Raw genomic sequence first — 24506 nt, forward strand, 5'->3', positions numbered from 1 at the left:
CAAACCAGAAAAGAATATCTGACAATAAAGCTAATTCAATTCAATACCTCCTAAAGATGTTGATACACTTCCTTTCACAATGTAACCTGCAATCCAATTGCTGACCCTACTCTTCAGTTCATCTCCAGGTTTTATTTCTGCACTGGAAGTGAATTAATGTATGAGACAAACAAATCCAATGTAAATTGAGCTTATAATTAAAGTTTAAATAGATACTGTCTTTTTCAAATCAAGTTATTCCGTTACTTGTGTACCTGACCTGATAAGTTACTATTCAAGTCACGCACAGCATAATCAAATAGCAGGAAAAAAAATCCCAAGCTACAAGGTTTATGACTCCTCTCAGAATGAAAGTCTTTTATTTTCAAATGCTATCAGATAGCCACTGCATTTTTACATCAGCCTTGGTTTTACCATTGGAGATTCACGTTTAAAAGGAATTTGAAATTCACTTTTTGGATTCTGTAAGAGTTAACACCCTTGTCTCTGCTCTCATTAGAACTGGTTCTTCAACGTCGAAATCGCCTAGTTGTAATTCTCAGCACAAAGCTATCATCAAAAAGTGCTGCCTCCTTTAATTAATTCAGAAATTGTTGCAATCCCACAACAGATTTATGTGGCAAAACTACAATTCAGTGTCTCATTTTAATTATGAAAATAATCCACAAGCTAGATCTCCTATTATCTTGGCCCTTCAGAAGACAACTTATTGCGCAGACATTCACGGGGATGAATTAAACATTTTCAAAACACTGTTTTTACTAGGTTTTTTTAACCATTCTTCATTATTATCCCACTTCGTATGTGCAAACAATCTGAAACTGAAAGGGAAAATAAACAAAACCCTCTCTAGTTATTAGCTCTGCACCCAACTACTTGTGAGGTGGGCGAGCAGAGACTTGCTGAAACAAATTTGTCATTCTGCGCTGTGACATTGATACCCCTTATTTTAGCCCTGAAAGCATGTTTATGATTGAATAAGGTAACAGTTCTGATAAGTCTGATGTTGGATTTTGCATAATTCCATTAATAATCTGATGATGTCATACAATCTTGGCAAGTTAAGTAAGAAGTCTACTTAAAGGTCCCCATGGGGTCAGATGTGTCATTCTTGGCCCCGGATTATTTTTCTGATTGCACCTAACTAGCCAATGTAACTTGTATCTATTTGTATTGTGTCATAAACATCTTGTTATTAAGACATGTGCCCATTCTTTTCTCAAGTGGTTCATCCTCTACCAATATTAATCAAATAAAGTCTGTAGATTCAGCACTCAGGGAGGGGTCTTCACTCCTGTTAACTATATTTTGATGTGTTTCATTGTAGTTCTGTTGGCTTTCTTGGATTATTTGATGTTGGCCTTTGTTACAGCATCCCCAGTTTGAGGTTTTATTTCAAACAATAGAAATGAACAGTGGCAACTGTTACTAGGTATTGGCCATTCCAAAAATATTCAACAACAATTCCAATCCCAGCTTGGGACAATTGTACAGGTAGGCCATGGTCCAAATGCTCCATGCCATTTTTTTAATTTCACTCGAGGCGACATGAGAATTACTTCCTGGGCCAGCATTTATTGCTGTTCCTAGTTGTCCCTGAGAAGATGGTGATGAGCTTTCTTCTTGAAACAATGCAGTCTATTTGCTGAAGGTACACTCTCAATGCCGTTAGGAAGGGAGGTCCATGATTTGACCCAGTGACAGTGAAGGAATGTCAATAAAAACAGAAGTTGTTGGAAAAACTCAGCAGGCCTGGCAGCATCTGTGAAGAGAAAATCAGAGTTAACTTTACGGGCCCACAGACCCTTCTTCAGAATGTGTGTTTCCATTGCAGTTCTGTTTGTTTCCATTGATCATTTGATGTTGGTCTTTGTTGTGGAGGAAGGGTCACCGGTCGCAAAGCATTAACTCTGATTTTTCTTCACAGATGCTGCCAGACCTGCTGAGCTTTTCCAGCAGCTTCTGTTTTTGTTCCTGATTTACAGCATCTGCAGTTCTTTAGGCTTTTATTAAGGAATGGCAACATATTTCCAAGTCAGATATTGAGTGGCTTGGCAGAGAACTTGAAAGTGGTGGTATTTCTGCATATCTGTTGCCCTTGTCTTTCAAGATGGAAGTTTTCGTGGGTTTGGAAGGTGCTGTCTAAGGGACTTGGGTGAATTCCTGCAGTACAACTTGTAGATGGTGTATGTTGTTACCACGGAACATCGGTGGTCAAGGAAGTGAATGATTGTGGATGTGATGCAAATCAAGCAAACTGCTTCATCCTGGATAGTATCAAACTTCTTGAATATTGTTGGAACCACACTCATCAAGGCAAGTAGGAAGTATTCCATCGCACTCCTAACTTGCCCTTGTAAATAATTGGACTGCGGGCTGACAAGAGGTGAGCTACTCATTGACATATGCTATCAAACCTACTGAGTTTCTCCAGCATTTTCTGTGCCTGCTTGATATCTAGCATTCTGTGGTATTTTCCTATTATTTGAATGTTAAGTATTATTTTTGTTACGTGGCATTCTGAGATTTGAAGCTGTGCTTTGGCATTGTGTGTTTCTCCGCTCCATCAATTTCTGTGGAAAATTACTGATACAGGGAATTTGGTAGAAATAGCTGGAGGAACTCAACAGATCTGGCAGCATCTGTGGAGACAGAAACAGAGTTCACAGTTCAAGTTCAATGATTTTTATTCAGAGTAGTTGCCAAAAAGACTCATTGGATTCAAAACATTGACTCTGTTGCTCTCTGCATTGATGCTTCTCGACCTTTGCTAGCATTTCCTTTCTTCATTTCAGATTTTCAGCACCCATTTTGCTTTTATTTGAACCAGAGGCTTTGTTTATTGTTAATGAATCATATCTGGTACAATTATGAAATGGATTTTCAAACTGATTGACGCCAGGTACTATGACTAAACCGATTGTATTCCTAAGCTTTTCATTCTTCACGAAGCGCTTCAATCTATTTAACAAATGGTCTGTGCTCTCTGGGAAGGTCCAATGGAGTTACAGATAAAAGCTTTGATTGTTGGGATAAAAACAATGACTCACTTTTTGATACACCATCTGTTCAAAGCTTCAATCAGTGTGTGTGTGGTCTGTGTCATAAATCACTGCACACTGTAACCGTATAACAAATGTATTCAGGAGAGTTAAGCCCATTTTTAAGGGTATTTTACTCATCTTGCCAATTCAAAATCAAACTATTGTAAACAGCAGGATTCATCAGTCTTGCATCCCACAGCACTTTTGGATTGAGGTCGCTCAATCAAAATTATTGAATTACAGTTCACACTGGTGACATTGCCAATGGCACCAGCTTGCATTTAATAATAAGAAAATTATTGGGAATAATAATAATAAATTCGCAGCAGATTCTAGTCAGAAAAGAAGGTCTTTTGTTCAAATCCTCATTGGAGATCATATTGAAATTACAACATTGAGAACAATTTTGGTAATTTGATTTATTCTCTTCAATCCCACAGTCTAATATATATTTTACTGAAGGGACTTTAAAGCCGTAGCTTGCATGTTCATAGTCTCAAATGTTTCTTCCTGCAGGTGAAAGAGGAAGCCCTGTAGCTCCATAAATACATGTTACTTCAAGCATATCTTTCAAGTTGGCTCAAGAAATGGAAATTTCATATTTTAACATCAGGCCTCCTAAGATGTGTTTGCTCCTTTGGGATTTTGTTTTGTGTGGAAAATATGAGTTAAAGCCAGAAGATTGCTTTAAATAAAATTGGATCACAGTTTTATTGGTTACATCAGTAAGGGAGAGCAGAGTTCTGTAACTAACTTTGGAGAAGTTTGCTAGGTCTTATATCATTCCAAGAAAAAAAAAACTCATACATACCAAAATACCTCACACTCTGTACATCATATGCTGATGCTGAGAATGGTAGCCATCTGCCAGGTCTTAATGTTCTCTATTTCATTTTAGTGTGAGCTCATTTGTGCTTTGTTTTGTGTGGCTATACATGTAGTCAATTAAAATGGCTGCTGGAGAACTATGGCTTTGTTCTATGAACCACTGAGCTCTGCAACCACATTAAAACAATTGGATTCTGAGGTCTGTAAATCATTCAGGAAGTGCTCAGTGGTTATATCCACCCAACTGATGCAAAAACCCAGCCACCCATTTCAAATGTTACACCAAAGGAAATTGTTGAGTTAGTTAGAAGCAGAAAAAGGTTCTTGCAGTCCCCAAAAGGCTAAAGGAGCAGTTACCTTGAATGTTGGATTTGGCTTAGTGGTAGCACACATATTCCATATTTAGAAAGTCCTGAGATATAGCCTCATTCTAAAAGCCTTCATTTGCTAATTTCAGTTGAGGGGCTCCTGCATAATTTTTAGATGTTCATTTAGGTGAGAATTGAACAAATAATCCATGGAACTCATGAAACATACAGCACTGTCCCAAGAAGAACAGGAGCTTTCTTGATGGCCTTGGCCCAACATTTATTTCTTACCGTTTCATCTACCATCATGCAATTTTATTTAGCATCATGCCAAGATACTAAATCTCTTTCATGCTATTAAAGGTAAATTATCCCAAACAGTCAGCTGTGATATCACTCCATAGAGTAATCCCTGTTAGATCTAGACTTAAGACGATAAACTATAAAATGGCAGAACAGAAATAAGCCATTCAGCCCGTTGAATCTGCTCCTCCATTCAGTGAGATCATGGCAGGTGTGATGATCCTCAACTCCATTGTCCTGCTTCTTGCCCTAAAGTTTTGACTCCCTTATTGATTAAAAAGCAGTCCATCTTAGCCTTGAATACACTGAATGGCCAAGCCTCAACAGCCCTCTGCGGTACAGAATTCCATCAATTCACTATGATCTGAGAGAACTTGGAGAATTCCCAACAATTTGAGATTTACCGATGTTATAATCCAAACTAATGGTAATGCTGGAAAAGTCAAGTCCCAGAGTGAAGTCTGACTTGGTAGATTTTTTTTTCAATTGTGTTGGCACAGTTGTAAATCACTGAACACATTCTCATAATGCTATTAATGTACTTTTATCAAAAGTACGTAAGTTTATTAATTGTAATTTGGTTATACAAAATTAGTGCGTTGCTGAGAAAAGTCATATTTTGTTGAAGATTTTCTTCTTGCCCTCATTAGAACAATTCACAAAAAAATTCAGAGGGGAAGCCAACATGTATACTTCATTTCAGGAAAAGACGAAATAATTTAGCCATAAATTACTGCTGCTAATGGGTCTACATAAATATACATGTTGTTGGTGTTGAGATGTGGTTTGGCTTATGAAGGGAATATATGCACAAGACTGGCACTCCGAGCAGTCTTTGACTCACCTTTAATGTAAAGAATCTGAGTGATAAAACGTTAAATGGGGGAAATTACTCTACTCATGTTATTTCGATGCAGATTTATCTTGATTCCCTAGTGAAGTGGTTGTTCCCAGGAGATCAAATCTCCTAGAGGCGCAAGGAACAGGGCTACATAAGAAAAAAGAATGAGCCAGTGCAATGAGGTAAAGCTCGGCGAATAGTCTCTAAGTGAATATTCATTTGAAGAGCCAGTGCAAACACAATATGCTGAACGGTACCTTCCTGTGATTCAGTGAGTCTGCATTTTCTGCCTCTAACTGTTCTACAGGCAAAAGAGTACCTGATATTGGCTTTTCCTTATCACAGTTGCCTATATTTACTCCCCTCCCTGACCCTCCCACTCTGACTTTGATCTATTTGTTGCTTTTCCATGGCAAGATGATGGGATTTTCTTCAAAAACAACCATGGTGCATTATAGATTAAGTTTTCAAATTTGATTCCCTGGAGCCTTAGCAGGCCTGGAAGCCATCTTAGAGAGGTCAGAAGGCTTCTCTTAACCTGTTCTTAGATTTCTGAATACTTCTGTGTGGTGTATGAATGGTGAAAGAATATAAGAACAAGTTCAAAGTCAAATTTATATTACTTCTGCACAGAGAACCAGGTGGAGCAAATGGGCCTGAAAATTCCATTTAATTGTTTACGACATAATACCTAACGTGTTGCTGATTTTGATTTTAAGGTTACATTTTTGATTTTGTGTATTTGATTACCTGATCAAATCATGTTGTTTTTGTGATTTTGTTCTGCACAAATTGACTGTCATGTTTTTGACATTACAACAGTGGCTACTCCTTCAATTGACCGTAGAGCATATAGAGCATGTTGTTAACTTACGAAAGGTGTTTTTCATTATGTCATTTTATTCAAAAATCTATATGGGTTTCAAGATTAAAATCACAGGCAGATACTGATGTTGGTGCAGTGGCTCAATGCCACAGAGCATCTGGGGCCCAGGTTCAATTCCAATGTCAGGTGACTGTTTGTGTGGAGTCTGCACATTGTCTCCATGTCTATGTGAGTTTCTGCCAAGTGCTCCAGTTTCCTCTCACAGTCCAAAGATGAGCAGGCTAAATGGATTGGCCATGCTAAATTGCTCATAGCGTCTAGGGATGTGCATGCTAGGTAGATTAGCTTTGAGAAATGCAGGGCTACAGGAATAGGGTGAGTGGTAGGTTGAGATGGAAGGCTCCTTTTAAGGTCAATATGAACTTTCTGGGCCAAATGGCCTTCTCCCACTCTATAGGGATTCTATTACTAAGGAATTTTTCATTTCATTGGCTAAGCCAGGCAAATAGAAACATATCTGAGATCAGCATACATCAAATCAGTGAAGGTAAATTTTGCACCACAACCATGTCTGTGTTTATATGATGAATATACATTTAGTCATTTTTATTCTCGCTGGAAGTCTTTGGGATATGGCCCTTCAGTATGGTCTCACAGATATCCCAGAAGGCCCCATTTTTGAGTATTCCTGGGCTTAGCTACCTCAATAAAATGTACCAACAGGTTGCTCTCTACTTGACAAGCAAACACGTTCCAAAAACTGTAATAAAAACAAAGTGCTGCAAATGCTGGAGAATTGTGACAAAAACTGACAGTGCTGAAACAGAGCTTTTATTTCTCGTCTGGAGCTCTTCTTCACAAGCTCCAAAGAAGTGTCACTGGGCTCAAAATGTTGACTCTGTATATCTCTTCATATATGTTGCCAGACCTGCTGAGTTTCTCCAAAACAAAAGAAACAAGAAACGAAAACCTACTGCTTTTATTATATTTCGATACAGTAATGCTTTTAGCTAAACAAAAAAGTCCACACATATTGAAAATAACGTCAGGAGAAGAGATTCTTTATTTTAAAAAAATGAGTGGATGATGCCAGGTTTTTAAAATTCAAGGCCTGTTGGGGAAAAATTCTTGTGACATATTTTTTAAGACTGATGAGGAAATATTAATCTTGGTTTATTCTCATGTCAGCATTTCCCTTCCAGAATCAGAAGCTTTGTGAAAGTCCCACACGAGCACTCCAGCACATGAGCCAGACTGACGATCTGATGTAGTTTAAAGTTGCGCTGCAGTGTTAAATGTACTGTCTTTCGAGTACAGCATTAAATCAGAGTTCTGTGGACTTATTTGTGATTATTTAAAAGTCCCATGGCACCGTTTGAAAAAGAGCAGAGCGCTCTGCCTTTTTCTGATGAACATTTGTCCCCTCAGTAACAGACTCATTGTCTGCCTGTCTCCCCTTTCTTCTTGGGTCTTTCAGTGTGCACAACAGCTACATAATGTTCTAATACCGTCACCAGAAATGTGATCATACTTGAAAATGAGCCTGTGGCTGTAGGTGCACGTTGCTCATGCCTGTTTACACAGCCCCAGGCACCACGTTAACAGTTTTGTTCAGAACTTTGTTAAAATGACTTAGGCCTGCAGTCACTGATGCTGTGCTTTCTCTGTGAAAGTAAAAGATGACTTAAAAACAACCATTCCGTCTTGAGGATGTCATGCACTTTGGCATAATCTCAGAATTAAAGTAAAACAGAAACAAGGAATTTCTTTCTGTCTCAAGAGGGTCATGAGTTTGCAGAATTTGTCACCACAGAGGGCTGCTGAAACTTGCTCATTCAGTACATTCAAGGCTAAGGTGGGCAGATTTTCAGTCAGTAAGGGAATCGAGTGTTGAGGGGAAAAGGAAAGAAAGTGGACGCGGGAATGAAGAGAACAGTCAGGATCTCATTGAGTGGCTGAGCAGGCTCGATGAGTTGGATAGGCCTAACATGGTCTTACTGACAATCGACAGGGAAGCTTTCCAGATTGCAGAAAATAGCTGGAATAGAACACTGTAGGGTGCTCCTCAATTTTATACTAATGCTATATTGGAAATTCTAGTTCAGGTAGTGAATAGAGGCGAGTGATCATATACATGTGAGAGAGTCAGGTGGATGGGTCTCGGGGTAGGTCTGTAACCAGTGGCAAGTGAATGCCACAGAGGTCATACCAGAGGTTTATTTCCCAGGATGTGTTTGTAATACTGAGAAGAGATGTAGTCACCTTATCATGGTAAGAATGCAGCTCATTCACACTCTGATTTTGTTGCCTATCACCGTATCACTTCCTGCCATTCCCATCACACTGAACCACATCTCCTTCTCAAATTCACACTGTCCGCCACTAATGCTGCCTTTACTTCCCCACACCTCCCAGATTACACTGATAGTTTGACCACGATAAGTTTTTTTTCTCTACGAGCCTCACAAGGATGTCACATACTCCCATTGCAGATGAAAGTCCCACACGATTTGAACTCAAAAACCACAAACCAGAAAAATAACAGGCCATCCACATTTGCGTTCCCTCCTTTGAGAAGGAAAATATGCTGGCCATTACAAATCAGCTAAAATCGTGCTTTGGTAAGTGCATTACAGACACATAGCCAACCATTTTATACATGGAAAATTGAAGCATTGCCAACAAATTTCTAAATCGCTGAGTTCAAGAAGCAATTAATTGTATATGATGTTTTCACTTTCAAAATATTATGAAAAGCTATTTAAAATGTAAGTTTCTTATATAATTACAGGAATCAAATTTTAAAAAGTCAACTATATTCAAATGCATGGTGCTTATTTTAACTACATTTTTTCCAAAACATATATCAACTCAATCCAAATGCTCTAATTAGCCAAGTCAGACCTATGCAAATTAAAGACAGGTGAAACAACAATAGATGATATTTTGAGCGATTTCTAAAAGTAATTGCAAAGCCAAGTAATAACAAACTTCAAAGATTTGTCTTAATCTGATGCCTACGGTGTCCAATTATATACAGAGTGCACACCTAACCATTGCATCCTGTGGGTTTTGAATTAAGAGGGAGGATCAATGTCAAGAGGCAACATGTCTTTTTTTACCCAACATACTCACTTTGTCATGTGATGTGCTTTAAATAATTATCATTTCTTTCTGTATGATTGAAAGGTTTTGATTTATTTAAGTTTAAATGTTCCCTTTCAGTAGCATATCAACATAAGCGGCCAACGGCATCAAAAGATAATAGGCTATTACTTTACATTGGTGTAGTTAAGCAACTTATTCCAGCGATGTGAATCATAATCACTCGCTGTAGTAATTGCATCAATCTAGCCCTAATTAAATTGGTTAATTTGTATTGTTCCAATCGTGCTCCAAAAGGAAGACGGCCATTACAACATAGCTGTTTATGAAAGTCTCTTTTCCTCTGCTCTCGCCTGCAGGTATCCATTAATGCCAAGTTACCATTCAGTGCAGATCTGTAGACTTTCAAAGTCCACTTGTGTGACCTGTGTCACATCTTAAATTAACAGGCTGTTAAACAATGGGGCCACTTTAGAATATACCTTCACAGACCTCACCCAACATTCCATCAGCCGCAGACTCCATCGTAGTGAACAATGAGCCAATCAGAAACAGAAACCCTGGAGGAAGTTATTTTCATGTCCAATGAAACTGTTCCCATTGGCAGGTGGTTTGTAAGTCAATGAATGTTGATTTCGGATTACTGGTGAAAGAAGCAGATGGAAGATAGGGAGGTATTTTTGCACACAAGAAGTAATTCATGATCTGGAATGAAAGGTTGATGGAAGCAAATTGAATAATAAATTTCAAAAGGAAACTAAATACATGCTTGAATGAAAAAGAAAGTTTGAACAGCTCTGGGAAAATATTGGACTAATTGGATGGCTCTTACAAAGTGCTGATCCATGCAAGATGGGCTGAGTTGTGCTGTTGATTCTAGTGCAAGGAGACCCAGTCCGGTTATAATTCATTCTTCTTAAAATTCTGAGGACATGATGTGAAACTAGAACACATTGTCTGCACTTAACAAATTCCAGGAGATACTAAAAACCTAAAATGTTGTCAATGTTCTGGAAGCGTTCAGCAGGTCAGGTGGCATCTGTAGTGAAATTGACTTCAAAAACCAAACAACATTTTTTGGAAACAGTTCCTGCCATTAATCATTTGTATATTTTTTCTCACACACTCTCTGTGGGGTTTTATGTTGCAATTGTGGTTGTTAGAAATTAATCTCAGTTTGACATCCTCAACGGGGAACCTAAGGCATTTGATCAAAACTTAAGGTAGACACTGGAGTTCCATCTGCTTGCAAGAGAGCTGGTGAGAGCTGTGAGTCACATCCTTTAGAAACGTCTGCATATTAAATGCTCATTGAGCACCTAGGCATACAGAGGTGAACTGTATCTGGGAGCAAAGACTGCAAGGCAGAAGTCTCACTGCTCAAAGCTGCCAACCATTCTGAGGCTCGCTGCTGTATGTTGCAGGAGGCACCAGCAGAAGCAATAGCAACTACTGACAATGCACACAATGAAGGTCAAGATCACCCTCTCCCTTGGCACCTTCAAACAAAGCTGACAGTGTTTGCTTTTGGGATTTATTTCATCGCAAGTGGGTGATTACCAGGAGCAGTGGCATGAAGCCCTTAGGTGGGCATTAATTACATCAACGCTCCCAACCCCACCCTCAAAACTGTTCTCAGTTGAGCATTAATTCAATTCCTTTTGTGAATACAAGTCTCACAAACTAAATTGAATAATTCACACTGAGGCATCCAGCATTTGAACCATGAGGAATAATTCAAACAACTAATCTTTGAAATCAAGTGCAGAGAGTAAAATAAAAGAAAGGAAAGAATTATATCAGTGATAATGGGAACTGCAGATGTTGGAGAATCCAAGATAATAAAATGTGAGGCTGGATGAACACAGCAGGCCCAGCAGCATCTCAGGAGTACAAAAGCTGACATTTCGGGCCAAGACCCTTCATCAGAGCCTCTAGGCCCAAAACGTCAGCTTTTGTGCTCCTGAGATGCTGCTTGGCCTGCTGTGTTCATCCAGCTTCACACTTTATTATCAAAGAATTATAGCTCTGATATAAAGTTGAAACAGAGATTAAAAAAAAGGTATTTTTAGTCTGAGTTTTCAACAATTATTATAATTTTAAAGAAAGAGCCTCCAAGCTTGAAAAGTTTAATTTTCAGGTCCAAAATGAGGTAGGTTGACATTATTTAAGAAATATCACATTGATGAAATTATTAGACTGGTTTTGTATTTCAGACAAATTAATTTATTTTAATGATTGAACTCACCATTGTTGTTTTTGAACTAATGCCCCTAGGGCAATGTGCCATCTCTGGATTACATGTCCAGGTAGTGTTACCACAACATCACCAACTTGTCACCATGTCCAATGCCAGCAGTTGCTCTCCAGTTTACTGTTTGCCAACAGTGAATGTATATATCCTTACTGTTTTACTTAATAACAGAATCTGGACCATCAACATTATAAGTTGCTAATTGCACAGAAATTTGATACAAAGAATGACAATTAGAGAGTTGTTTTGGTCTTAAATTTATTGAAATACATTGCTAGTATTCTCAATACATATTGGTCTAGATTTTTGCCACATTGAAGAATCTTTGTAGTGACAAAAATGAGGTGAGCCTGGAAGTTTACAAATTCATTTTTCACAGAGAAGTAAATGGGGCGGTTTGCGTTTGACACCCATGCAGTTCATGGAGTCACCTAGCCACTCGAGTTATCAGAGATGATGGGAACTGCAGATGCTGGAAATTCCAAGATAATAAAATGTGAGGCTGGATGAACACAGCAGGCCAAGCAGCATCTCAGGAGCACAAAAGCTGACGTTTCGGGCCTAGACCCTTCATCAGAGACCTCTCTGATGAAGGGTCTAGGCCCGAAACGTCAGCTTTTGTGCTCCTGAGATGCACTCGAGTTATCAGTTGTCTTCAGCTTAGTTAGATTTTGATCACTCAGGGTGTGAAAACTGAAGTATGCTCAGTACAGCTCATTGGAGCATGTTTGAAAATTAAGACCAAAGTTACACCTTTGGTAAATAAGAAACCTGTGGCCATATTCCAGTTTGAGCTATAGCCCTTTGAAGTAGGACTATGAATTTCAATGTTTGTGCTTATAAGGGATTGTGCAAAGCAATTTTTTTAATGTAAGGCCTCATGCACTTAAACGCATATCGATATTGTGAACGAGTCTTCAAGAATTACATATTTTTTTAACCAAATGTTGCAAAGTCTGGAACGCGCGCTTCTATTTATAGAACTTAATTTTATGCTATTTCTGCACAGGTTATGCAGTCTGCCCTTGCTGAATATTGGGTGAGTTGGCAAGGGGATGTATAAGGGCAAAGGATAATGGTGAAAGACATGATTTGGCAACAGTTGGTACTAAGGTGACAGAGAGGCTGTAAGGTGCATTGAGGTGGGCAGAGACCATGGGTTTATATATAGCTTAAAAGGTGTCTGCATTTGGGCAAGATGCATTGCTTAAGTATAGGGACTGTAAAGGGCTTTCGAGAGTGGTTGCAGGGGCAGAGATTATCATGGAGGGCATGTGGGGGTGGGTAGAAGGACATTGTTGGCATGGATATTACGAAAGGTTGTAGGCAGTGGTACAGGACACCGAGGTGGCTTGGGTTGGTATAGAAGTGTACAAGAAGTGGGAGTGACTGGTGAGATCTGAAAGGATGCTTCTATGTTTTATTCTTTACAAATGAATTTTGGACTCTGTGCTGGAGACCTGAGTCAGGCCTTCTGTCCAGTCCTGCTCTGCAGCTGGAATTCTCCCCACACTCTCTGAGGTCACCCACCCGCAACTTCAAATTTAGCATGGACTGAGGACCAAAAATCCAATTAGACAGCCATTATTAAAAGTCAGGCTCACAAGCCAGTAATTCCCCTTACTTTGCACACCCAATTCTTGGATAAAGACCAGACCTCAATATCCCTAGTAGGGAAATCTCCCAATTATCTCAAACAAAATCAGAAAGCATTTGCAAAGTTTTCCTCAAAATAAAAGGATAAACAGAACATTCTTTCAACGTTTCTACTGCCAAATTAGGCAGGATTTTAATTCCTAATGTGTTTATGATGTGATAGCACATGCTGACTAGAGAAAATAACCCTTCTAAATTAATGACATTGATTGTTCTGCTTCGTCTATAATGTTGGTCACAGTCAAAAGAAATCTTCCTGTAATATGTATGTTTATAGTTTGCATCAAATAAAAGAAGGTGCTGTTTATGAAGTTGTAATGGGAATGGCCATAATTACTTAGACTCCCCTCAAAATTATGTACTCCACCACAAATGAGCCAGAGAGTCACTTTTGGCAAAGAAAGGAGGCCAGTCAGCCCTTGGAATGAGTATCATTGTCAATAGCTTTCTCAGCAACAGTAGAATATCTCTCTGATGAAGGGTCTAGGCCCGAAACGTCAGCTTTTGTGCTCCTGAGATGCTGCTTGGCCTGCTGTGTTCATCCAGCCTCACATTTTATTATCTATAGTAGAACATCTCACTTGGTTTTGAATGCCATGTGTTTCAGATGCTAACATCAACCAAAAAAATAATCTGGTGAAAAGGGAATAGTGCCAGAGCTGATTAAAGTAAGTGTTTTTTTTTTGACAAGAGCTCACTTATTATCTATAACATTTGAATCAGTGAATGACAATACAGAGGTGATGCCTTTCATTCTAACCGGCTCCAGTGGTAACTCTGTGTTCTTTATATTTTAAAAAATACCATTTTGTCTGATTTTCTTTGTACACGACAATGGGTGATTCACATTTTATTTAAAAAATGAATAAAACTTGTATTTGTATTACATTTCATGACAGTAGAATATCGTAGAATACCTTACAGACAATTAAATGCTTTGAAGTATAATCAACATTGTAATGTGGGAAAGGCAATTCTCTCACTCCAAATTTTTACCAACGGTAACATAATAATGACCAATTAATCTGTTATTAATGATATCGGTAGAGGGATAAATAGTGGCAATGGGCACGTCTTTTTCTCCTCTTCAAAGCAGTTTCATGGAATTTTTAGTGAGAGAACAGACCAGGTCTGAATTTATGGTGTCACCTGAGAAGACATACTTCTAACAGTGCAGTGTTCCTTAAAACTGCCTGCAGTGCTTCAGCCCAGAATTTTCTGCTCATTTAATGAGACTTGAGCTTATAAACATATTTCTGAAGTGCGAGTGTTATCATGGATGAAATGGTACACTGATAAATATAGATTTAGGAATTTGGCTAATATAATTGTAAAGCTGATAGCCCCAGAATCTTTCAAGTGATCACCTTTGATAAAATTTGAGATTAAAAAATGACAGTGTGATTTTTGTTTAACATCTGAAACAAGCTTTGTTGTCAATAACTGAGGAGTTAATGTACTGAGTAGTCATTTGCTAATTAATTCGTGACCAGAGAGTGATGATTGCTAGGTCATTCCCTTTCCCTCTCTGTCAGTGCCTGAACACCTCTGACGATAGAGCCAGAGAGCCGTAATTGGAGCTTTAACAAAAGAAATCTGAAGTCTGTCTTCCCTGTAGCAGCCAGCAGCAGGCAGCTTGTTTCAAACCCTCGCCTGAGTTTATACTCCTTTTTACGATTAGCTACCAGATGCCTCAGTAACTGATTGGTCTTGTAACTTTTACGTGGAATGAGAATTCTCCCTATGAGCTGAGTCATTGGGGGTGGTGAGGTGGGGGGAAGGGGGTGGCTTTGGAAACCTTAAAGTGACTTCATCCTTCACCATAAATGGTATGTTAAAACAATTTTCCAAAAAAGCAAGCACCACGGAGTGGCTGCAGCTTTAATTCATCACTTTTAGAGTCAGCCTAAAGGCATCTCATTACAGGGATGATGCCAAAGTTCACTGGTCTCAGAGATGCTATATAAACGGTGAGCATGCTTGCTTGGCTGGCTAACCACAGTCTGCTATTTGTAAAAAGGTGTGTTGTGTGTCTGTATGTATGTGTGTGTGTGTATGTGTATATGAGGGGTGAAATTGCTTTGTTCCTGAGCAGCTACCTAGGATTTCGTGCAGGCTATTTCTTCAATGTGTGCACATAGGCTCCAAGACAAATCTTGAAGGGAAAATTCCAATAGGATAAAGGAGCTGAATTTTTAAGTCTGGTCACAATAGGAACTGAATGGTTCACAGTCAGTAGAACTTAAGGTAAGAAAATTGTTCTATAGATTCTGCCATGAACTGTTCATGCCTGTGCAATAAAAAGTTAATTCTATCTTCAAATAATGTGTTTAATTGGAAACCATGTTATTGATATTTTGTGCTTTCAGTCCGTGTAGCCTTTGTGTGAAAGTTAGAATATTGCTGATGGTGCAGTAATTTTCAGAAAAGAAATGCACTAATTCTCCCCTCTCTCTCTCTCTCTCTCTCTCTCTCTCCCCATCTCTATTGAATTGCAAATATTTTCTATGTGGGAGCCCTCATATTGTCATTAGATGGAGGATACCCACAGAGTTTGTGAACAAAAATAACAGAAGCTGTGAAAAGAAATCTTTCATATAATTTGAACAAAGTGGGAGATATAGTTAAGCACCTTTTGTGCTTGCACAGGGCAGTTCTCAACAATAAGCAGACTTCATGGCTAAAACCATGTTAAAGAGCTTAATATTCAGCTCACTCTTCAAAGGAATGAATAGATTTATTAACAGTTTATTAGCAGCTAAAATAGTTGCTCCTGCCAGACAGCTCACATAGGCAGTTTGCATATGGACAAAATGAGTTGCATGATTCACTGCTCCAGTGGAAGGCAGATTTATTGTCTAGAAGTAGGTCCATGTGTAGCAAAGCTGATATAGAATCCCCCTTTGATTTTATTGCTGTAGCAGCAGCTGCAAAATTAAAGGTCTGAGCTCACTGCTCAAATTACAAAGGTAGTAGTGATTGCCAGTGATGTTTTTTTTTGTTTAGCAAAACAAGTATATATTGATCACTGGCGTTTCTGAATATTACAGTGTTCCTCAACTCTGGTCTCTTGTAATGGTTGACAGCTTCATTAAAAACCCAAATTGCTTAATATCACAGTTTTGTGACTCTGTGTGGATTCTTTTTTTTCTCTTCCACTCTTCTCAGATCTTCCAGGTGTCTCTCTATGTTGGGTAAGGGTGATGATTGGTGCTAATCTCTAGTTCCCAGGGCACTATCTGTTTGTTTCACCTTCCTCAGACAGCCATTTCTGATTCTAGACTCTGAGAGCAGCCCAACCTGTGAGCAAAAGAAAAAGTGTCTGAATGTGTTTGTATCATCACATTGGGCGCTTTGCACGTAGCTTATAGAATAAAATAACATGGATTGTAGACAGTCTGGCTGATGTTTCTTCCCCGTTCTTAGCTTGAAGGCACTGAGATCAATGATATCACACCTGCCTGCTTTTCTGGATGGCGTCAGTTTATTTAATGTAGATCTACAGACTTCTCAGTCTCCTGTGTTTTTTTTCCTTTTCATATTTATCTTTATAATTCATTGTCCTTATGACTGTTCATTTGATTTCGCCCACGAATAAAGCCTGTTGCTCTCGAGCCTTTTTGAATTGTCCTAATTCACATTAAATTAAATGGTTACTAAGGTTTGGTCATTGGCACTGATTTGGCAACGAACCACCCCACAGAGCTGGGGAATGCTGGTTGGTCTGTGCCTGGAATCCTGAACAAAAGGTCTTTCAGTTTTAGTTGGGTCATTTCTGGGAAGTAACAGGAGACAAAGTAGTGACTCAAATGAAAATGGGAGCCATTAGAAAGGGAGGTCATCATTGGATATCACTACACACCTCCTGGTGGCCAGTTTAAGAGAGGCTACTGGGCGGTTCACCTATCTATCCTCATGGTTGACTGATGCTTGTCTAAGAGAGCTAGTAACAATGGAGGAACAAGAAAAACAAAAGATGGTTTGTACTTTTTGTTATGGAAAGGTGTCTCCTATCTAAGTGTTTTATAACAGCAGTATGGCAATTTATATTAAATTTTTCAGCATCTCTTCCAAAATTCTCTACTATGAAATGCAAGGCATTTCTTAGTAACTGACATTTAGGTGAGATGTTAGGGTGTTATGAGTATGGTAGGTCTGTATCTTGGTAAATTTTAAGTCATATTTTTCTTTTAAAAATTGATTTGTTTGCTTAAGATGGAAATGTCAAGACTTTGTCCTCTACACAATTACTACATTTGCTAAAAATGTAAAGTTAATTCTGCTTTATTTAAAATCATTTGCCTTGAAATTGTGTTGTGTGAATAATCATGATTGAACAAATGTGTTTATATGAAATATGATTGTCTACTATTTTAACAAACATTTTAACTGTTTTTAAATAAGTACTTTAAGCATTTTGACAATGGCATTCAGCTGACTGTGTAAAATAGTGGCGAAATTAATTTGATGTCTGTTGCTAATATCGTATAGTGCTTGCTTTAAACAGAATTGATCTGATTTAAATAACCTGATAGTTGGCTGTTGACAGATGACTGAGCTATAATTTTCCTGAAATTTTCAGGAAGGATAACTCAACTGGAAAAAACTTTTACTAGATTATGTTCGATCCTTCTATAGGACAAATGTAAACAGTTTCAGAAATTCCTGAAGTAGAGCTGAAACTTAAAGTAACGTATTTGTGAACAGAACCTCAATTAAAAGTTGCTGTAATCTGACCTAAATTTACAGCTGCTGTCTCATGATTAGAGAGAGATGACTGGTGATATCTTAACCTGAGGTCATCATACCTCAGGCGATTGGAGAAGTTGAGAAGGAGAGTCCCTCATTGTAACCTTAGCCACTATGGGAATTAAAACTATGCTGAAAGTCTCTTGGCATCACAAACTTGTCATCAAGCCAACTGACCAAATGCATTCAGATAAAATATCTTTGTTTGCTATTTTACATGTATTCCATTGCCCAGATGCCTTTGTTAAAACAGCTTACAGAACCTAAAATACATTTTTTAAACAAAAAATATTAATAATAATCATCAGGAACATATCAAACAGAATTAGCACTCAGCTGGCTATGGAGATATTAGGAGAGGTGATGAAAACTTGATGAAAACTGGATCAAACAGCGAGCACTTTAGGAAACAGATGGCAAGGCAGAGAAACGTAGGAAGGCCATTCATGAACTTCAAGCCCAGTTAAAGCACTTCCATCTGTAGAGCAATGAGAAATGGAGATGAGTCTATGACAAGAATTCGAGGGCACAAAGATCACAAAGAGATTGTCATAATTGAGAAGGATATAGAGGTAAAGCGGGTTAATGTCTGAGAGCAAAAACAACATGCTTCCCCAACAAGCATGTCCCAGCTGACAGATAAACAGTTACCTCAAGCAGGGTCAACTGCAAGGGAAAATTTTCCTGCGAAAAGAAAGCAGCAAGCTTAATTAGAAATGTGAAAAGAAGGACATCTTAAATAAAGCAACACAAAAGAAATGTGTGTATTCATGGAAACAGCTGTACGTTTAGTACCAAGGACAGAGAGATTGCTTGTTTCACAGTTCTAGGAAAGTGAGAGTCTGGGCCAGAATTCTCAGTCAATCTTCATTTGACAAATTTGCCTGAGAGCTTGGCTTATTTCAAGTTTAGATTCACATTGGTATGAAGCCATGTTTTTTTCAGGAAAGATGATTTTTAGATCTACTGGCTGCAATCTCCTAAATGGGTGTTTAACAAGTCTAAAGATACATTCTGGTAACTTGGAATCAAGTCGAAGATAGCTGGATATACACTTCACTATACCTTCAGTATTCCAACAGCATTGAAATGGAGGCAACCTGTCAATAAAGTCACAGCAAGAATAGTTGCCTGCAGAAGATTTTTTTTTAAATTTGTTTTTGGGATGTGGACGTCGCTGCCTGGCCAATGTTTATTGCCCATCCCTAGTTGCCCTTGAGAACGTTGAGCCGTCTCCTTGAACTGCTGCAGTCCACGTGCTGAGGGTGGACCTTATTTGCCCTTAGGGAGGGAGTTCTAGGATCTTGACTGAGTGAATAGGGCCATCTCTTAGAACATTTCCAAAGCATCAGGGCGTTCACGTGGGTACATAACTTTGGAGGAGACAAACCATGAGACATGGATCACTTGGCCAATGGGAAGCTGTGAAGGTAATATGCTGAGACAGAATCTCATTGTGTACACCAGGCAACTGAAATACATTTGCCTTGACCATATCTAGATCAGTGGTCAGTTGAGATTGAAAGTCGCATGACAAGCCAACTAGCCCTTTGTATGATTAACTAGCCATTTTCCTGTAGAACAGAACACTAAATCTCTGTCTGTCTCTCATACTTATGACTTGTTCTTGTTGGAAAAGCACAGTCCACTTGCATTTCTTTGTTTAGGAGCCTGGGCTGATTTTTAGGGGCCTCGTTGAAGATAAAATATTATCACAGGCTTATACCTCTTCCTGGAGTGCCCAGTTGTTATTAACTTGAATACGAGGAAGATATATTAATGTTTCAAAATTAGGGAGAGAAGTGGCCTTTTATGATGTTAACCGTGACTGTTCTAATCACTCTTTGAACAGTGGTGCCTGGTTGGAGGAGGCAGAATGCTAAAACATCATTTTGTTGATCTGAAATCGAACACATTTCCAGTGCTTACATGTTTCTAAAGTTACCTTTGCATTTATGTACCATGAATAATCACTCCTGACCCTTTCACGTACCTTCGTTCCTGCTCTTTAGCTTGAGGCTCTTGTCCTAAATGCCCTAAGACAACATCTCAAACAACCCATTCTGTGTCCCCTATTCTCCTTTCTGAGGAGTTTGCCATTTCTACTGTCTATTCCCTACATCCCTCTCATGAGGTTATTTTGGATGCAAGTTACCCACAAAGAAGGAAGCTCGCAATCCTTAATAGGCCAGCTGCTTTGTCTGTTGCTGCCACCACACATTCCAGCTGTGTCACAAAACCCACCCACTCCACTCCCAATGTAATTCTAACCACTGTTGTGTTCTTCAGCATAAACCACTTCCTGGCTTTGACTGCAGAATCCCTCATTTCCTACAACAGTCCATCTTTCACATTGACAGTCAGTCCATTGAATTCAGTGTCCAGCTGCACCCATGATTAGAGATGAAATTTAATATCACTGCCAGTCATTTTCATCAGACGTTGTAGAGCGGAACTGAAGCCTAATCATTGTTTACATATATATTTTGCATGCACTTACCTCTCATCTACAATGTGTTTTGGCTTCCTGCTGTATCACAAATGAGTATCCTCAATGAATAATCGCAAACTGAGTACAATTTAACCTCCAAGTAATAATTCACTTCCCCCAGCGCTGCTCCTGATTTCTGGCTCTACTCTATGCAGACAATGGAACTGTGCAATAGGCAGCAAATAGTTCAGATTAGGAAAGGTTGTGATGTCTGGCTAGCAATGAATATGGAGAGGGAAACAGTTTGTTGTTTGAACTGAGATGAGGATGTATGGCACCTGAAAGAAAATGAGCACAGTAAGAATGCCTGCAGGAGTCTGACAGCATAAATTTGGTGATGGAATGGGATTGATGTACCATACATGAACATTTAAAGCTTCTGTAACTTAAACTGTTCAACATCACCACAACACAAGACGTGATGCTTTATCCCATGACGCTGTCAACTGAACACAGCAGAAGTTCGACAATATGAGATAACAAAGTATAAAGCTGGATGAACACAGCAAGCCAAGCAGCATCAGAGGAGCAGGAAAGCTGACTTTTCGGTCTTCTTCAGTCAGTTTAGCCCGCATAACTGCCCAGTTACAGAGTCATAAAGTCAGAGAGGTATACAGCATGGAAACAGGCCTTTCTGCCCAACTCATCCATGCCAACCAGGCATCCAAACCTGAACTATTCCATTTTGCCTGTATTTGACACATGTCTCACTAAACTTTACCTATCAATTTAGCTGTCCAAATGTCTTTTAAATGCTGTAACTGTACTCATTCCATCACTCAATCAGTGTGCAAAAATTGCCCTTCAGGTCTCTTTTAAATCTTTCCCCTCTCACCTTAAAACTATTCCCTTTAGTTTTGGACTTCCCTACTCTGAGGAAAAGAGCTTAGCTATTCACCTTATCTATGCCCCTCATGATTTTATAAACCTTTATAAAGTTCAGCCGCTTACACTCCAGGGAAATAAGTCCCAGTCTATCCAGCCTCTCCTCGTAACTCAAACCTTCCAGTCTTGGTAATATCCTTGCATTTTTTTTTGGCACACTTTCCTGTTTAATAACATCCTTCCTATAGCGGAGCGAACAAAATTGTGTGCAGTACTCCAAATGTGGCCTTACCAATATCTTGTACAGCCATACCATGACGTCCCAACTCGCGGACTCAATGCTCTGACTGATGAAAACAAGAATACTAACATTCACAAACTCTATGACACATCTTTCAAGGAATTATGTACCTGCACCCCTAGATCTCTCTGTTTGACAATACACCCCAGAGCCCCACCATTGATTGTGTAAGTTGTGCCCTGGTTTGTCATGCCAAAATGCAGTATCTAACATTTATCTGCATTAAACTCCATCTGCCATTCCTCGGCCTACTGGCTCAATTGATCAAGATCCCATTGTACTCTGAGGTAACATTCTTCACTGTCCACTATACAACCAATTTTGGTGTCATCCACAAACTTACTAACTGTGCCTCCAATAATGTCATCCAAATCGTTCATAAAAATGATAACCAACTGCGGACCCAGCACTTACCTTTGCGACATACATCAAATTGCCATTGTACACCTTATCTTCAAATAGAAAGCCTTAAATTCCTGATTTAGCCATCATTTTGATTTGATTGAGATATTTTGTGATCAACTGAAGAACGTGACAGGAGTGAACATTAAAACACTGGCAGAATGAGGCAGATGAAAAGTGCCAAAGCTGATTGGGAGTTCAGGAGAACATGAGCGAGTGAAATACCAATGTGAAATTGGGAGAGAGGGATTCTGTGGCTGTAACCTATAGTGGTGTTGATTTGTGAGAAGCCTGTCAGCTTTAGAAGGTGATTTGCTGATTGAATTGAATGCACAGACAAGAACAGGAAGAAATGGATCATATCTGAGAAAGATAAAATGACCATCTGAGAACTTTGATATACTTTCAGAATAACCTACAATTTCTTCACAAGATGTTTAGAAAATTCTTGTGTATGTAATACAAATGTAGGCAATGAAAAATCGCTGCTCAGAGATTCTTTTGCACTCACTGGGCAGAAAGATTCTGATTCCATGCTCCAGCTCATGTCCTCTTTCATTGCCGTCAAGTTTAGGCCCAATCCAGATGCAGCTGTTGTTGCATGTGTTTAAGCAGGTTTGGCCATAGGCTTTCAGGAAATTTGTTCCCAAACCTTACTGTGTTTTTTCTGGTGGTAGGTATGCCCCAGAAAATACTCACCTGGCATGGAGTAGAGTGGAGATAGCACAAAGCCAGTTTGCTGGGTGGTAGTTAGCCCAAAGTGGGGAGGCAGCTGGAAGAAGTAGGGTGAGGAGGTAAGGGGAATTGCAGTCATAAGCCAGGTGTTGTCTTAACGCAGAGCCAGACTTCTCCAGCTGGCTCCATATTCAGATAAATAAAACATGCTGCACCCATCTATTTATTTTTCCAAGGTCTCCAGTGGTCTGTTTAAAAGCCATTAGTTTGATACTTTCTGCTGTAAGAGTCATCCGGTGTCCACACCATCTTACATCTTTTTAAAAACAAATTCAACTTTCTGAATGAGCAAACAGCTGATAATGTATTGTGTGTGTGGTGTACTCAATCATGTTCTAATGTGGCAAAGGAGGGTGAAGGTCTGAGTTATGGCCAATGACTCTATGTCTATAGGGCCTTTGATCTACTATAACATGCCTCCGATCATGACAATATGATGTAAACATACCATATTGGACCCTTTGGTGTTAATATTGCTTCTCAAAATAGGCAATACATAATCACACCTTTTGACTTTTAGGATCTTTGGAAACAGAAAATAGCGAAATGTCCGAGAATAGTATAAGGTAGGAGGAGACCACTTGTTACATTTTTAAAGAGTTTGCAGTTAGTCTCTAAATCCCTGCAATTTTCTTTTCTTTCAAATATATATTCAGAAGTTTTGAAGTTTGTTCTTGATTCTGAATGCAACTTCATATAAGAAAGTATACTCCAAGTAATAACTTCCATTTAATAAAAGAAAATTCTTCTCTGTAGCCTCCAGTTCATTAAGCAATCTCTTTAAACCTTTATTAGCTGATTATCAATTCCTCAGCCAATCGAATTCGTTTCTCTTCACTTCCTTCATCTAAATCTGTCATGATTTCAAACACTTCTGTCAAATCTTCTTATAAGTTTCCCTGCTCTAAGGAAAGTAAATCCCGACTTCTCCAGTCTATCCATGTACGTGTGATGCTTCATTCTGGAACCCTTCTTGTACATCATTCCATATCCTCTCCAAAACTTTACAATCTTTCCAAAGCCATTGTGCCAAAAATTGAACACAACACTCCAGCTGAAGTCAAACTATATTAACACAGGTTTAGCAAATGTTCTTGGCACGTGTACTTTATGCTGTATAAAGTCAATAATCCCATTTCTTTACTTTGTCGACTTGCCCTACAACTTGCAAATGTTCCTAGGTGTCTCTCCTTCTTTACTCACTTTAGAAGGGAAATTAAAAATAAATTATACATAATGTCTCATTTTCCCTGCCAAGTAAATTCACCTCTCACATTTCTGTGCTCTGTTTCTACAGACAAATATCGGTTCATGCCAACTGTCAAAGTGTGTAATTTTGGATTCTATAATTTGTTACTTACCAGTTGACTACATTCTAGAACTTATTTCATTTGCAATTGTTGAAAATGTATCTTGTATCCTAAAGCCATTAAAATAATATCTTGTTGCACTGTGTATTCATGACATTTTTTCTTTATTGCTGAAAAGAAGAGGTAAAATTAAAGTTTTATTTTTACCTGGCACTCATCAGGACTGAAATGTAAGAAAGTTAAATTCAAACTGAGTAACTTGACAGGTAATAAAGTGTGAAGCTGGATGAACACAGCAGGCCAAGCAGCATCTTTGTGCTCCTGAGATGCTGCTTGGCCTGCTGTGTTCATCCAGCTTCACACTTTGTTATCTTTGGATTCTCCAGCATCTGCAGTTCCCATTATCTTGACAGGCAATTGGCTAGGATATTCCATGCAAACACAACAGGAACTGACTGTTCCCATTGCCTTTCCTCATTGCAAAATGCACATTTAGATGTGGTCTGTGGAAATATTCCTCATGAACAA

The 24506-nt window shown here is 38.9% G+C and overlaps 1 protein-coding gene across 24 annotated transcripts in view; it reads left to right on the top strand.

Annotated features, from left to right (window-relative positions):
* The window catches only part of tncb (tenascin Cb), a 315004-nt gene that overhangs the window by 160233 nt on the left and 130265 nt on the right, over window positions 1–24506 (top strand). For 5 of the 24 annotated variants that reach the window (XM_048558925.2, XM_048558928.2, XM_048558923.2 and 2 more), the window contains exon 1: window positions 15008–15412. The exons of 2 other annotated variants lie outside the window; for them this stretch is intronic. The gene's annotated coding sequence lies outside the window, so the exon portion shown is untranslated. 17 more of the 24 variants (XM_048558932.2, XM_048558935.2, XM_048558933.2 and 14 more) reach the window with 11 other exon arrangements.

Source organism: Stegostoma tigrinum, chromosome 29 (assembly GCF_030684315.1).
Source record: "Stegostoma tigrinum isolate sSteTig4 chromosome 29, sSteTig4.hap1, whole genome shotgun sequence".
Lineage (NCBI taxonomy): Eukaryota > Metazoa > Chordata > Chondrichthyes > Orectolobiformes > Stegostomatidae > Stegostoma > Stegostoma tigrinum.